At 45.4% G+C, this 16,467-nt stretch overlaps 1 protein-coding gene across 1 annotated transcript in view; it reads right to left on the reverse strand.

Annotated features, from left to right (window-relative positions):
• TRAF3IP2 (TRAF3 interacting protein 2) overlaps nucleotides 1-1,428 on the reverse strand; it is a 39,983-nt gene extending 38,555 nt beyond the window's left edge. The window contains exon 1 of the mRNA XM_034668996.1: nucleotides 1,054-1,428. The gene's annotated coding sequence lies outside the window, so the exon portion shown is untranslated. The remainder of the gene's footprint in view (nucleotides 1-1,053) is intronic.
• Nucleotides 1,429-16,467: the final 15,039 nt, after the last annotated feature.

The following is a 16,467-nucleotide window of genomic DNA, read 5'->3' on the forward strand; positions in this document are numbered from 1 at the left end:
AGAAAAGGATTAAGAAACAAAATCCTTTTCCTCAAGGAGCTAACTATCTAGTAGTAGGAGGTAAAATTAATATATTTGAATAGTCAGTAAACAAAACAAATCTTCCAAGACCACCCAGTATGGCTACCCCTCTGGGACTCCCATTGTTTTGTTAGAAGGGAATTTAGACAAAATCATGTTAGTTCATCCCCCACACACATTTTATTGATGAAGAAATCCAGGCCTAGGGAAACCAAAGGGAATTGCCTAAGTCACAGAACCAGCAAGGAGTGGAGTCAGGACTTGAAACCAAGTTTCTTGTCCTCTTTTTAATTATTTATTTGGTCTCCCCGCCCCTCCCCGCTGCCCCCCCCCCCCGTCCATTAAAAAAAAAAATTCCCCTCTCCTAAGAGATCATCTTGATCTTGAAAGTCACATGAAGCTTGATTAGCTGCTGAGATCAAGTAATAGCATTTCTCCCACTGTTTTCAGTGCCAGTAAGTGTCCGGGCTGCTTGGGAGGGGCAGAGGGCTATGTGGGGGCCCGGCACAGAGTGGAGCTGAACTTCCTGGCCCAAGGATGTGGGGTTGATCTTTTCCCTGCGTGAGAGAAGGATCAAGAAAACTGAGAATTTTCCTTCCATCTTTGCCACTGACGTGTCCCGGGGCTAGAAGCCAATTACTTAATTTTTGCCATCCCCGGCTCCCACCTCGGAGAAGTGGGGCTGGATTCTTAACCAAAACTTGTGGGGACACTAAGTACTCAAACAAATGGTTCCCAGGCAGCTCCGGAAAAAACACACCCGTGTGCGCACCCTCCGTTCCTCAAAGAGTTAATCTCACTCAGCTCGCCTGTCTGAAATACTAAACCACCAGCACTTTCTCACCGCCAGAAACTTAAGTGTCATTTTCTCAGCCCAAGCCGGTACACGAACAAGTTAAAGGTGGGGAGTGGAAGGTGGGGGGAGGGGGAAGGAAAGCAGAACTCCTTCAGTAAAGGAGAAAACAGTGTTTTGGAAAATGGGTCAGCGGCTAGAAAGTAAGGCGAGGCAGGCGACAGCTCCGAGCAACTTACCTTAGCACCACCAAGGACAGACAGACCGGCCGACAGGGTGGTCGTGCTCTCTCCTTCTCACACTCCACCTTGGGTGGCTCCCGCCTCCCTCCTCCTTCTCCAGGCCCAGGTAAGCAGTAGAACAGGCTCTGAAGCAGGAAGTGGAAGTTGTATGCAAATTTCTACAGAGGCTAGGAAGCCTCCGCTGAAAAATCTCCCTGTGGGCAGTGAATCAACAGCCGAGAAGTCACTTTATTTCTTAAAACAGAAACCTCCTTCATTCCCTAGAAAAGGCCACTGACTGACCAATTAGGGTGCATTTTTGTTTCCACCACCCAGCTAAGTAACTGTGGAGGAATGTCCACACAGCCCCGGATCTCAGTGCTACCGCAGCTCCCTAGCCTTAGCTCGAGAGGGTGCCTGGGGAGGGGACTGAACTTGGGTGTTAAGATTGGTTATTCATTAGCAGCTCCCACGGAGGAGATTGGGGGCAGATAGTGGGGTGGAGTATGAAGCAGGAGCTTCTTACTATCTCTAGAGGCTTAAAACATCAGCATTTGCTGCCTTTCACCGTGAGGGAGGGCTCACTGCCCACTCCACTTGTGTGCACGTGCGTGCGCACACACACCCTGCCCATCAACAGGCATGAAAAAGTAACTCGTTTTAAGAAAACGCACACACCCACACGCACACACCTTGCCCATTAACAGGCATGAAAAAGTAACTTGTTTTAAGAAACACACACACATACACACACCCTGCCCATCAACAGGCATGAAAAAGTGGCTCGTTTTAGGAAACACACACACACACACATATGCACGCACACACATGGGTGCACGCTCGAACACACATGCTCATACTCACTGTCTTCCTCTGGCTGCATTTTTCACAACCTCAAATTTATTTCTTCTCCTTTCTTCTCCTTGTTTAATCAGCAGCCTACATAAGTTATAGTCAAAGTAGACACTGGAGACAGGATGACCAGGGCAGCAGAGTGTGATGGGAGCTGTGACTGCTACAGCTCTGGAGTCAGAGGGATGTGGGTGTGAACTCAGTGATGGCACTGGCCGGCGGGGCACCACAGCTAGGTGCCTGGGCAGGCACATGTGCTCCACGTGCTGGCCTTGCCCACCCGTTGAAGAGGCCCAAGGGTCAGCCTGCGCAGCTAGCCATCTGTCTCCACCCTTTGCCGGGGACAGACCCTGGAGCGTCCCCGCCCAGACTGCCAGGTTCTGCTCAAGTAGGTCACATGAAGTGGGTTGCTCTGCATTCTGCAAGCAGGGGAAACACAGCTTGTTTTGAAAATAACATCTACAGGTTGTAGAAGTTTGGTATATCCTTGTCATGGAATACTATGCAGCTGTGAAAAATCATAACTATGCATGTATGCATTTCTACATTCTAACGTGGAAAAGTGGCTCTGGGATATTATTTATTGAGAAACGTGATCTCATTTGACAATATATATGCCAGATAAACACAATTACATACATATATAGATTTCTGTTTGCTCACTGCTGGTTGGCGCCTGAGACGCTGCTCAGAACATAGAAGGCAATCGCTCTTTATCTGTGAAATGAAGAAATCATAAATGTCTGGGAAAATGCGTGCAACTGTTAAGTCGTTGTCACCTCCAGGGGATGAGATTGAGGGGAATGAGTGAGAATGGAGGACTTTTATGCCACTTCCACATATGGGCTGTTCAAGTCTTTTTTCCACAAGCATTTTTTTTTTTTTAAAGATTTTATTTATTTATTCGACAGAGAGACAGAGACAGCCAGCGAGAGAAGGAACACAAGCAGGGGGAGTGGGAGAGGAAGAAGCAGGCTCATAGCAGAAGACAACGCCGGGATCACGCCCTGAGCCGAACGCAGACGCTTAACCGCTGTGCCACCCAGGCGCCCCCCACAAGCATATTTTTTAAAAGTAGTATTTATTACCTTGGCCTTGAACTTTCTGCCTCGAAATTATTATAATAATAATCTTGTTTAGTTTAGGGAAACGGAGTATTCTCTGTGCGGCAGCTAGTTCCAAGATACCTGGAGAACAGAGAAGAAAAGAATATCAAGGGGAGGAAACAAGAAGGAGAGCCAAGAAAAGGGGCGGGGTGAAAATCGTTTTCATTTCTCTTGGATCCCTTAAATGGATTGGGAAAACCCTGGAAGATGCTTCTGTCAAGTACTATCTTTGGAATACAACCCATCAAGAAGAACAGGGAGAGTTTTCTTTTCCATTTCTCCTCCCAACTGTTTCCCCAGATGGGAGGCCTGAGGGCCCTGTAGGAAGATAACCAGGTGCTTTTCATTGCTGTTAGCTGGGCCTTCCTCTGTCTCCATTTATCCTGAACAGAAGGGCAGGCACCTAGAGGAATAAGTTAATTGTTCCTACCTAGGGCCTTTGCTGGGGCCCTTACTGAAAAGCAGCCTGAGGAAGTAAACTGTTTAGAGAGGGTGTTCTGAACAGGAGAGAGTCCTGTCTGAATGTGCTGTAGGCAGCTACAGGGAAATGTGGATGCATGGGAAGTGTCAGGGAGTCTGGGAAATGAGCACCTCTGTCCCCTAGGAGTCCCCACTGGTGTTTTCAAACTAACGTGTACACCCTCACAGGAGAGGGACGCTTCACCAAGAACTACCATACTCTACCTTTCAGCACATTTAACCCTCCAGCAGTCCCAAGAAAGCCATTTACTGTCATTCCCACTTGGCCTCTGGGGAATCCAAGGTTCAGAAACATTGAGTAACTTCTCCATGCTTACACAGCTAGTCTGTGGAAGAGGATTCCAGGACTGTCTCACCTCTAGGTGGATATTACTTCTTGTCCCTTCTTGCCCTGTTGTGCTCTGTTCTTCCTACATGCTTGGGTGCGCACAGGTAACTTGCTTCCTTTGCACAACTCTTGGCAGCACTCAAGAAGGAAAAAAGGTGTAGACAGTAAAGGGGTGGCATTGAGACTGCCAGTCATATGGTGCTGTGTGTGTGTATACGGTGCTGGCTGCTGGGGACATAATAGGCAGAGTAGCCAAGATGCGGGTCAGCCCTCTCCCCTCCAGCTGAAGGTCTAGGAGGGGAGGATTCATGTTTGCCAGCTTTTAGAGTTGCTCAGTATTCTCGCAAAAGACATCATTAGGTGAAAGTCAGCTCTCCCTACCTCTGTAAACCAAACCAAACAAAGCCATTTGGACCTGATGTTCAGAAACTCTCCATTCTACGGTATTAATCCATGAAAAGAAAGGAAAAATGGAAAGACTTACTCCTTGGACAAGCCTTGATTTTCCATTTTTAAATGGTATGATTGCAAATGCTGAAAGGGCAGAGTGAAATTATGGCACAACAGAAGGAATTTCCCTGAGAATGGCCCTTGTTCAGAGGGTCCCCTGTGCTCACACACAGCTGGCTAACAGCTCTGCGGCTTGGCTGTTGAGACAATGGCAGGACGAAAAGAAACACCCAGGCTCCCAGGGTCTAGTCCTGCTCTTCTGGGTATTCCAGTCCCCAAACCTTTAGTAAGTGTTCACCTTATTCCAGACATACACTAGGTGCCAGGCATGCAAACTGAAAGATTCTCTACATGTTCTTGTGTGTCTTTCAGAAGCAGAGACTGTGTAAGTTACATTTAATAATTAGAATGGTTACAAGAAGAAGGATGAGGAGGAGGAGGAAGGAGGAGGAGAGAAATTAAGTGTTGGCGAGGATATGGAGCAAAGGGAATTCTCGCACACTTTTCGTGGGAATGTTAAGCGTGCATCCACTCTGGAAAACAATATGGTGGTTCCTCAAAAAAAAAAAAAAAAACAATTGCCATATGATCTAGCAATTTCATTTCTGGGTATATACCCAAAAGAATTTTTTTTAATACCCAAAAGAATTAAAAACAGAGTCTTGAAGAGATATTTGTCATCCACATTCATAAAAGCATTATTCACAATTGCCAAAAGGTGGAAACAACACAACGGTCCATCAGTGGATGAGTGGATAAGCAAAGTGTGATCTATCCGTACAATATAATACTATTCAGCCTTACAAGGAAGGAAATTCTGACATGTGCTACAACACAGCTGTACCTGGGAGACATTATGTTGAGTGACATAAGCCAGTCATAAAAGGACAAATACTCTGTAATTCCCCGTATATAGGCTACCTAGAATAGTCAGATCCATAGGGATAGAAATTGGAATGGTGGTTGCTAGGGGCTGAGAAGAGGGAGGAATGGGGAGTCATTCTTTCACGCATATAGGCTTTCAGTTTTGTAAGATGAAAAGAGTTCTAGAGATGGATGGTGGAGATGGTTGCGCCAAAATGTGAATGTACTCAATGCCACTGAACTGTACACTTAAAAATGGCTATGATGGTAAATGGTATCTTATGTGCATTTCACCATGGTAAAATAGAAAATAAAATAAAAATCCCCAAAGCAGTCCTGCACAATAGGTTTTATTCACCTCATTTTCCAGGTGAGGAAAGGAAGGTGCAGAGAAGTTAAGTAGCTTGCGAGGGCTACACAGCTGGGTTTCAAAGCAAACCGGACTCTTGAAGAAGGCCATGCTGCCCCCCGGCACCACGCTGCCTGGTACCTGCTGGGGGGCCAAGGATGCCACACATATGCAGAAGCCACATGGATCCATCTCTTCTCTGTGCCCTTTTCTTTCTCTAGACTACCCTTCTTCTAACACTGCCTTTCCTAGTGTCCTTATTCTTTCCGCTGCCTTCCCCTCATCAAAAGGTGCTCTCAGGAAAAAAACCTGAGCGCTCATTTATACCTAAGTTACATGGTGTGAATTTAAATCAGTATGCCACCTCTCTGAGGGGTGCTTGCATTTTAAGCCTCATCACCCTCTATGAAATGAAAGCCTTTGTTCCATATTAAAGGAATTTCAGGCATCAGGGAGCAGGCGGGAGGATCTGGAGGGAGGTGGTGGCAGGCAGGGCAACCCGAACCCAAAGAAATAAAGTAAACGGTGGAAACTTCAGGCACACGGTTAGAAGGGAGATCTCTTTTATGGACAGACTGATCTTTCAGGGCTCAACAGAGATGTGAGGTGTGGATGTGAGGGAGGTAGGTGGACACTCCTTGTTAAACCCTTCCCTTCGAGCAAACTTGGTTGCCTGAGTGCCAGACCCTAGTCTGGTTTGGCCTCAGAACTGGGCACATTCACAAGAGAATCTAGAGGGTTGATTTCCTCAGGGCATCATTTGCCCGACAGTTCTCAATGCCTCTTCTCTTCTTGTTCTATCATGAAATTCTAGTCTCAAGCAGTCAGGTGCAATAGTTGGAGATCTCTGTCCAAAGAATCTGAGCATTCGCTCCTTCAGTGTAGAGAATGCACTTTATGCACACGCTAACATGGCATGTTGTACAGAATCGAAGGCATATCACGTGGATGCCAATGCCCGTCTTCCAGGCGCTCACAACCTAAGACTAGCAATTCTCAGGGAGTGGGACAGACATTATTACCAATAGCGTCCAGGTTAAGAGCCTGGGCTCTGAGTCAGGTTTCTGATTTGGGTCCCTCTTCCTCTGCCTGCCAGTTGTGTGACCTTAGGAAAATTTCGTCACTTCTTTGTACCTTACTTTCTTAATCTCTGTAATGGGAATAGTAAGGCCTCTCTCTCACAGGTGAAGCCTCCAAATACAGCAGTTCTGGCTGCTGTCTTTGTGTGAAGAACACATTTTTGCTCCAAGGGGGTGCAGCCTCTCCCTCAGCACAGCACTTGGGGAGTGAGGGCCAGGGTAGGCTTAGCCCCACTTGCCTCCTCAAGCAGGCACAAACGGCACAGCTGTACTCTGTAGCCCGGTGGGATGGGTATGAAGAGCAGACCGAATGATCTGTGTGCAGTGTCTGGCATTGTGCTCAATAAATATTAGCTGCTATTATAATAATAAATATTAACTATCAATCAAATGCATAACTCAACTAGAATCAGTTATCAGTCGATAGTGTAAGGGGAAAAACAACAAAATAGTAGATAATACAAATATTCATATGTAGCAGTACGGTGTACTTTTATGCTACCAATTGACTAAGGGAATATTATATGTCAGAGAATTTACTACAGATCAGAGCATCCAACCACATGAGGACCCACTTGAGGAAAAACCAAAGGTTGAACCACATACCTGGCGAGGGCTTTTGCCTGCCCCGCTCTGCACTCTGGTCTGGGGACAGATGGACTACACCTCTAGGCCACCTGAAAGCACAGTTGTCTTCTCTCTCCAAGCTTGCTGCCTTGGTGATCACACCTTCCTGGCAGAGAAAAAAATATGGATTCTTTCCATTGCAGAACGCATATAGAAGTAAGAGTAAACAGAAGTAGTGATGCTATCTGTAAGAAAGATGTTCTTAGAATTGCATCTTAAAAACAAAAATGGTCAGGAAATTTTACTCGCATGTGTGTGTGTGGGGGGGGGGGTAGAGATATTTCATTAGTAGATTAAGCCAAAACACGAAACCAAAATCCTGCAACCCTTTTTTTCTAGGATTTAGTCTGTCCTCATGAGCTCCCATCCCACTACAGAGTCAGGAAAACACCTTATGCTTCCAGTTAGAGTAATTCAGTCTCAAGTCACTCTCTCCCTGGCAATTATTCAGTCTTTTGGCATTCTCCTTCTTTCTCTTCAAGATCGGGTCTAGCAGTAGATGAAAGCCCGTGTGTCTTCATAGGAGTGGCGCAGGGTCTCAGGCCCATGCTGGGCTTTCCTGTTCTCTGTGGAAGTAGTCTGTGTCTCACTGAACACCTTGCTTTTATCTGAAGATGATGACAATGCATGACAAGCAAGTCCCCTTTTAATGCTCACCTTGGCTTTCCTGGTGGGGTAGCTGACTTGTTCTTCCCTTTCTCTAGGAGACTCTCTTAAGGAAATGGACCCAATTTCAGCTCAACTCAATTTGGGTTGTTGATGTTTGCAGCAATGGCTGGGAGTGAACCCCAAAATCCAGTCTCTTCTTCTGGCACAGTAATAGAATCTTTAGTTGGGCAAATGGCTGCCCAGAATAAAGAAGACACTACCCAGCCTTCCCTGCGGATAGGTATGGCCATGTGGACTAAGTTCTGATCAAGAAGACATGAAAGTGTCATGCCCTTTAAGGGAAAAGTCACGCTTTCCTCTTTCTTCCCCTTATCATTGGCTAGACAGTGGATTTAGCTGTGGGTGTAAGCTTTTGGGGACCATGGGGTTGACCATAACACCCCAAGAATGGTAGAGCAGCAAGATGGAAGTAGTCTGGGTCTCTGATGACACCAGAACCTATGTTCTAGGTTTGAAAAAATATAGGACTCATATTTGACTTTGATTTGCCTTATTGTAATTTTCCTCATTTTCTCACCCGCCATCCCCCCCAACAACCTCAAATAGGAGATAGATTTTCCTTGAGAATTGTAGGCATTTCCATTATTAATAATCTCAAGAAGAGTTCAACCATGGAAAGGATTTGAGGACTAAGATTGGTCTTGGACCAGAATGGGAGAATTGGCTCTTCCTCTCTTGGGGCCCCTTGAATAGGGCCAGGACCCTGGATAGAGGGATGTCTTCTGTGGGGAGGTAAGCTAGTCTATGGGAGGAAGTCACAGACTTGGACTCTCTGAATATGGGTCGTTCTAAGTTGGAAACAGACAAGCAAAGGGAATCCTGCTGCTGACTGGCACCTGAAGCTGACAAGGTAGCTGGAACCACAAGACCCTGACAACCCATGAGACAATCTCTCCCTCTCTCTCTTGCTCTCTCTGTGTCACACACACACACACACATGCACACACACGTGGTAGAAATGTCAGGATTCTGGGGAGCTCATAGGCCCTTTTGAAGAAGCTTAATTTCTAGCAATTGATGTGGCTCAAGCTGTCACACTTTGAATCTTTTAAAGCAGTCTTACCGGGGCACCTGGCTGGCTCAGTCAGTGAGTATGCAACTCTTGATCACAGGGTTGTAAGTCTGAGCCCCACACTGGCTGTAGGAATTACTTAAAAATAAAATCTTAAAAAAAATAAAATAAAAGAAGTATTACTGACATTTGGGTGAGAGGTGGAAGGCTGGTGCTAATAACAGCTGGGAAGGAGGTGATGTTTGTCTTCAACCTCTTTTCATTAATCAATTCCCTTCACTGGTTCCTAGTGCCCTTCTTTCAGAGCGCCATCTTCCCAAAAAACTCGTTTCACAGAGAGGCCTGCTGCCTGTTCTGTCCCACTTCCTCCAGCCTCCCAGTGTTATCGCCACCCTTTGCTCTCCTTTGACCCTTTCCTGCCCCAGATCTGGCCAACCCCTGCCTTCCGGTGCACCCCAGGTTCATGAGGCAGATGTAGAGTAGGGAATGGAAGGAAGCTTAAGCCACTTGCCCAAGGCCACAAGGCTAGTGAGTGGTGGGGCTGGCATTTGAATTCATACAGTCTAATTTCAGGCTCTGAGCTCTCTGCCATAAGTCCTCCAGACTTTCGAGATCATCTTTCCTTCAACAAACAAATACAGTGACATAAATCTATCTCCCACATCCTATGGGAAGTCCAGCACCTCCCCACCATTTCCAAGGCTTCCTGGGCAGTTGGAGTTGAGTTATATTCTCCTGCTTATTCCCACTTAAACTCCCGATCCCTTCAAGTCCTTGCCACCATCTGCTGGCCTCTCTCCCTGTCCCTTGCCCAGTGCAAGAGTGCTGTCTCTCTCCCTTCTTCCTTGAAACACACCTAAGCCCAAAACTGGCAAGTTAAACCCGCTCTTAAGGACTGGGGAATGTTTGGGTTGCCATACCACAGCAGAGCTCCGCAAAGAGCTGCAAATCAAAATGGGGCATGACTGTCTGCAGGTTCATTCCTGCACTTAACAGGGATGGGGTGGGAGCCCTGCTCTCAACTCCCTCTCACACTCTTCCTAACTTCAGCTCCTCTGAGGGGCCTCATGTGTGGACACCCTGGCCCTGCTTAAACTCTGTACCACCCCCTTGGAGCAGAGGCCTGCATGGGATCAGGGAATTCTGTGGTCCCAGAGGAGGACAGAGGCTCGGTGTGGACACACCCCATTGGCCCCCGAGGCAGGGTGCTGGCTGGTACAGGTGCCTGAGAGCTGAATCATCTCTCCCTACCTCTGCCCTCCTGCTACCGCACTAGTAGCCTGGAATCAGCTGTGGTGTGGCAGGAATATGTACACAAGAAGAACTGGCAAACTTGCAACTTTCAAACTTTACACGTCCTAGCACAATGCAGTGCGCATATAAACTGCCTGGGCATCTTTTAAGTGACAGACTGCGGTTCAGCAGGTCCATGGTGAGGCCTGGGATTAGGATTTCTAACAAGCTCTCCGGTGCTACTGATACTGCTATTCTGTGGACCACAATCGGAATGGCAAGGGTCTCAAGCACAGGGCCCAAGGACTGCTATTCTGAGGACCCTTCGTTTTGCCTGCCATGGAGAATTTCTCACTGGAGTTACCTTTCTCTGTAAGCCTTGACCATAGCCATTTTGGGGAGCCTATTCTGACCCCTTTCAACATATTCTGGGTCATGGGGCCACGGTCTCCCTTGGTGCCTGGGGAAAATCCCCAAATTCCTGCCATTTCATTACGTGGGTCAAGGTTCTGATATCCATGGTGGCCTTATCGAGGCTGATGGTACTTTACAAGGTCCTGTCACAGTGCAGGGTGGGTTCTGTCTGAGCAAGTTCACATGTCAAGGCCAGTCCCTGCAACGACTTGTTTGGGGATGTTCCTCATATAGATGGGAAGTGAGATCTCCTCTAAGCTGCCCCAATGTCTCCACAGAGTTCTGTTTAACAGGCTGTGCATTTTGACAAAACTTGTCACAGAGAGGGTGAGTCTCAGTTTCCGGCCTGGACAGAACATTCACTGAGCAGGACTTTCTTGTCTGCATCTGACACTGTGGCTTTACCTACGGTGGCTCTGGTTTTCCTGCTCGGAGGCATGGTATTCTCAGGACAACCTGGAAAGCCCCAAGTCTTCTATTGTCTGCAACTGCCTTTTCCTTCAATATCTACTCTAAGTGGTAGTGAATCCCTACCTCATCTCCTGTAGGGTTTCTGAAGTGCCTGACAGGCAACTCTGATTTCCTGCTCGCACTGAATACCGGTAAAGTTCAACCACCTCCATGGTGAGAGCTCTTCGCCCTCTTCCCTGTCCCTCCCATGCTCCTGATCTGCTCACAGGGCCACTATCACCACTTCGTGACACATTTTAGCTGAAGGTTTAGGGACAATGGAGGGGAATGGCAGCCCAGGGCAGACCAAATCAGCAATCTAAAACAGACTCTGAGTCCTTCTAACTTCATGGGCCATCCTTCACCTTAGGATCCCTGACCTTGGTGTGGCTCCCTCTCTCCAGACACCTCTTCTTTCCCTCCTTCCAGGGCCCTTGTCTCAGTGCCACCCAGGGATGACAATAGTTTTGCATCTTTATCAAGGCTGTACCAACTACTTCTTTTTCTTGGTGGCAACTTTCTCCTTCTGGACCACTGTAAAGGATCTCACTTTTTACAGCCAAACATGTCCCATCGGTGTCATTCCATAAACAGCCATCTCCCACTGAGATCAATACCAAATGCCAAAAGAAACCATTATTCTATATTTTTGTAATGATTTTTTTCTTTCCATTGTATCAGAAATTCTAGGAACATTACAAACAAATTAGGAAACGGTTTGGTGATTCCTCAAAAAGAAACGTACCCAAAAGAATCGAAAGCAGGGACTTGAACAGATATCTGTACACACGTGTTCACAGCAGCATTATTATAGGAGTCAAAGAGTGGAAACAACTCAAATGTCCATCAACAGATAAATGGATAGAGGCATGTGGGTGGCTCAGTCGGTTAAGTGTCCAACTGCTCATCTCAGCTCAGGTCTTGATCTCAGGGTTGTGAGTTGAAGTCCCACGTTGGGCTCCACGTTGGACATGGAGTCTACTTAAATAAAAAAACCCCAAAACCAAAGAGATGAATGGATAAACGAAATGTGATATATCCATAAAATGGGGTATTATTCAGCCCTAAAAAGGAGTGACGTACTGATGCATGTTACAACATGGATGAACCTTGAAAACATTATGCTAAGTGAAATAAGGCAGACATATAAGAACAAATATTTGATTTCACTTATATGAGATCCCTAAAGTAGTCATGTTCATAGAGACAGAAGATGGAAGAAAGGTTACTAGAAAAGGGGAGAATGAGGAGCTGTGTTTAATGGGTACAGAGTTTCTGTCTGGGATGATGAAAAAATTCTGGAAATTGGGAGTGGTGATGGTTGCATGACATTGTGAATGTACTCAGTGCTGCTGAATTGCACGCTTGGAAACGGTTAAATGGTAAATTTTGTTATGTATATTTTACCACAATAAAAAAAAGCGCAATTAGAGTCTTGGCTCCTTCATCTTTCACACCCTCCGTACACACCCCTGGAGAGCACCAGAGGGAACAGGTGAGGGCTGAGGGCAGGGTGAGCTGACTCCCGCAGCACAGCTGTGCTTGTAGAGCAGAAGGGGCTGTTTGTCAGATTCTCCTTCTCATTGGGACTCAGCATCCATGCTTGGCTCATAGGTAAGCCTTCCCTCTAAAGATCCCAAATGTTTTGCTGTTTTCAGTTTTCACCTGTCTTTTGATTGGGTTGAAGCCAGCTCCCTCCCTGGGATTAATATTCACAACAAGCAGCGAGCGATTAATTTAACCAGTTGAAATTTATTGTGCACTCGCCTTAACTCAAAGCCAGCTTCTGCTGGGTGTTTATTTTTCACCGTTGATGCATGGCACATGACAGCCCCTAAGCACCTGAATTTAAAGCACACCATTGTACAGAACTCCTGCTGCCCCCCCTTCTTCTTGCCTGAGCCCCTGAAATCTACAGAGCTCTGATTTCCACACTGTGTCTCAGAGAAGGTAATTCTCATCGCTGGCCTAGGGGAACAGTTGGGAGCCTTGAAGCAGTTTAAGATTTGGATTTCATGCCTGGTGCATCGAGCTGGTGACTCGTTTCATTTCAGGGGACTTCAGTCAATAAATTCTGACTCGCACTTTCAAACACATCCTCTCCCTCCTCCCCCAGGGCCATGGCAGAAACAGCTAGTTTGGGCTTGTCTCTCAGAGCATGAAACCCTATCTACTGGGCCCATCCTCACTCAGTGCTGCACACATTGGGCACCACGCAGCTCATCCAGCCCCAAACCCCTCTCCTCCTGCCTCCCTTGCTTCGCCTCAGCCCACTGGCCCTCCCTGCAAAGTGCCTGTCCGGAGAGGACTCTAACTGCCGGTGCCTAACAAGGCAGAACAAAGGCCCGCGTGCTCACAGAGTTCCATTTGGAGTGCACGACAATTTCAGAGCACAAATGGAAAAAGAAAAAAAGAAGGTTTGAAATCTATAGCTGGCTTTTATCAAACCAGGACTTGTAGCTCTCAGCTGACAATCAGCCAGCAGCTAAAACCCACGAGGAATGGTTCTTCCTCGTGGCTTCTGGCTGGCTATTAGCTACCAGCGGCCTTCTGACCCTTTTTCCAGGGAAGTAACAGCTGGCAGCCGACAAGGGCGCTGGCAGAGTGGGCAACTTTTGCCTCTCTGGAAGCGAATATAAGATTGGCAGGAAATAAGGCATTTAAAAAATGACGATTATAGGCATTTTCACTTGCTTTTCTTTATTCTGCTTTTGGGTTCTGGCTCTAATTGCTAAAACGTATTAGGTGCTAAGGAGCTTTGATGGTTTTTTGTTTTTTGTTTTTTTTGCCAAGTAGATGTCTTTTCTTTTTCCCGGTCACGAATGCTAACCCAGATAAAGGTGCATTCTGTGAGTGTTGTCTACCTAGCCCTCTGCAAAGCAGCTGTTAATAAACAAGGATGATAGACAAATGGCCATGAGATAGGAGCTTAAGTGTGGTGCTGCTGCCTAATTAAAATGTGGCTTTGGTTTAGTTGGTCCTTTCAGGCAGGACCCTCTGCGGTGTGTAGCACCTGGGGAGAAGTGAAATTGGGATGAAGTAAAGTATAGATGGATTAACTGGCAGTGGTGTAGGATAGAGATGAATTGAATCTAATTTTTCTCTTCTATGCTCAGGCCGGCTCTCCATTTTGCTGTCAGGAAGGGCAGAAGTGGTAGGAATGGCAGGGGGAGCCAGCTGAGGGGCGAGTCATGGGATGGACAACTGTCCCTGGGAGAGTGGAAGGCCATGGTGTGAGGATCCCACCCTTCAGCCACTTGGGTTCTAGAGGCTTTGCCACTCACCGTGTCTCCCGTCCTAGGGCACAGCACTTTGGGACTGAAGCTAATCTGTTATTTGCAACATTGCTGTTTTTATTCTGATAATCATATTACAATCTGCTGTTGTAACTGTTGACTTATATAGAAAGTTTTTTTTTTTAAGATTTTATTTATTTATTTGACAGAGAGAGAGACAGCCAGCGAGAGAGGGAACACAAGCAGGGGGAGTAGGAGAGGAAGAAGGAGGCTTCCTGCGGAAGAGCCTGACGTGGGGCTCGATCCCAGAACTCCGGGATCACGCCCTGGGCCGAAGGCAGATGTTTAACGACTGAGCCACCCAGGCGCCCCATTATATAGAAAGTTTTAATTAAAATGTAGATGTTCAAGGTAGCATTTGTCCAAAGAGCACCAGATGGATGAGGGCAAAAAGCCTGGATCCTGAACCCATGTGGGCGACAGGATAGAGAAATATCTAGAAGGTCAAAAGGACAAGACTAGATGGAAGAAGTATGTTTCCATCACAAGCTTAAATGACACACATGTGTATGCATTTTGACTTAGTAAGCAGAGAATTTTCAAGACAATGGATTGTGCTTTTTATATTCTTGCCCAAGGGAAAAAAATTAGTCAATGTTGAGGAGAAGACTTATTTTTCAAGATGGGCACAAGGGTTTCTATATGCTCCCTTCCAAGGACCCATTAAAATGATAATGAAGAAATATGAAAAAGGTCTAACCCCACAACATGAAGAAAATTGAGAAGCAGGAATCTGTGGACAGTGGGAGAAGGAAGGCAGGAGAGAAGACAGTTGATTTGTTAGAGAAGTCTTCTCTACCATTTGTTTTTTAAATTGTGTAGCTACATTACTCTGGTAAAAAAAAATACATTTTTTTTAAGTTAGAAGGGATCTTTGTTGTCTTGTTCCTACTCCAGTTTTTTTTAATTGAAGTATAATTGATATACAACTAGTTTCAGGTGTAGATCTTAGTGATTTGATATATTATACATCATGAAATGATCCCCATGCTAAGTCTAGTTACCATCCGTCACCAAAGTTATTACAATATTACTGACTAGATTCCCTATGCTTTAAATTACAATGCCGTGACTTGTTTATTTTATAACTGCAAGTTTGTACCCCTTAACACCCTTCACCTATTTTGTCCACCCCAACCCCTCCCCCTCTGGTAACCAACAGTTCATTTCTTGTATCTATGAGTCTGTTTCTATTTTGTTTTTTTAGAGTTTACATATAAGTGAAATCATATGATATTTGTCTTTCTGTTTCTGACTTATTTCACTGACCATAATACCTTCTAGTTCTGTTTACGTTGTTACAAATGGCAACATTTCATTCTTTCTTATGGCTGAATAATATTTCAACGTGTGTGTGTGTGTGTGTGTATACACATGTATACATACATCCATACACACCACATCTTCTTTATCCATTCGTCTACCAATGGACACTAATTTTTCTTCCATATCTTGGCTACTGTAAATAATGGTGCAATAAACATGGGGTGCACGTATATTTTCAAGTTGTGTTTTCATTTTCTTCAAGTAAATATCTAGAAGTGCAATTGCTGGATCACATGGTAGTTGTATTCTTAATTTTTTGAGAAAACTCCATACTGTTTTTCATAGTGTCTGTACCAATTTATGTTCCCACAACAGTGTGCAAATGTTCCAATTTCTCCACACCCTCACCAATACTTGTTACTTTTTGTCTTTTGGATAATAGCCACTCTGACAGCTATGAGGTGATATCTCATTGTGGTTTTGATTTGCATTTCCCTGATGATTAGTGCTGTTGAGCATCTTTTCATGTTCCTCTTGGCCACCTGTACATCTTTTTTGGAAAAATGTCTATTTAAAATCTTCTATTTTTAAATAGGCTTGTTTTATTGATATTAAATTGTGTAAGTTCTTTATATATTTTGGATATTAACCTCTTATTGTATGTATCGTTTGCAAATATCTTCTCCCATTTAGTAGGTTGCCTTTTCATTTTGATGGTTTCCTTTGTTGTGCAGATGCTTTTCAGTTTAATGTAATCCCATTTGTTTATTTTAGCTTTTGCTGCCCTTGCCTGAGGAGATTGGTCCAAAAAAATATTGTTAAAAATGGTGTTAAAGAGTTTACTGCTTGGGTTTCTTCTAGGAGTTTTATGGTTTCAAGTCTTACATTCAAGCCTTTAATCCATTTTGAATTTATTTTTGTGTATGGTATAAGATGGTGATCCCGTTTTATTCTATT

This window comes from Ailuropoda melanoleuca, chromosome 10 (assembly GCF_002007445.2).
Source record: "Ailuropoda melanoleuca isolate Jingjing chromosome 10, ASM200744v2, whole genome shotgun sequence".
Lineage (NCBI taxonomy): Eukaryota > Metazoa > Chordata > Mammalia > Carnivora > Ursidae > Ailuropoda > Ailuropoda melanoleuca.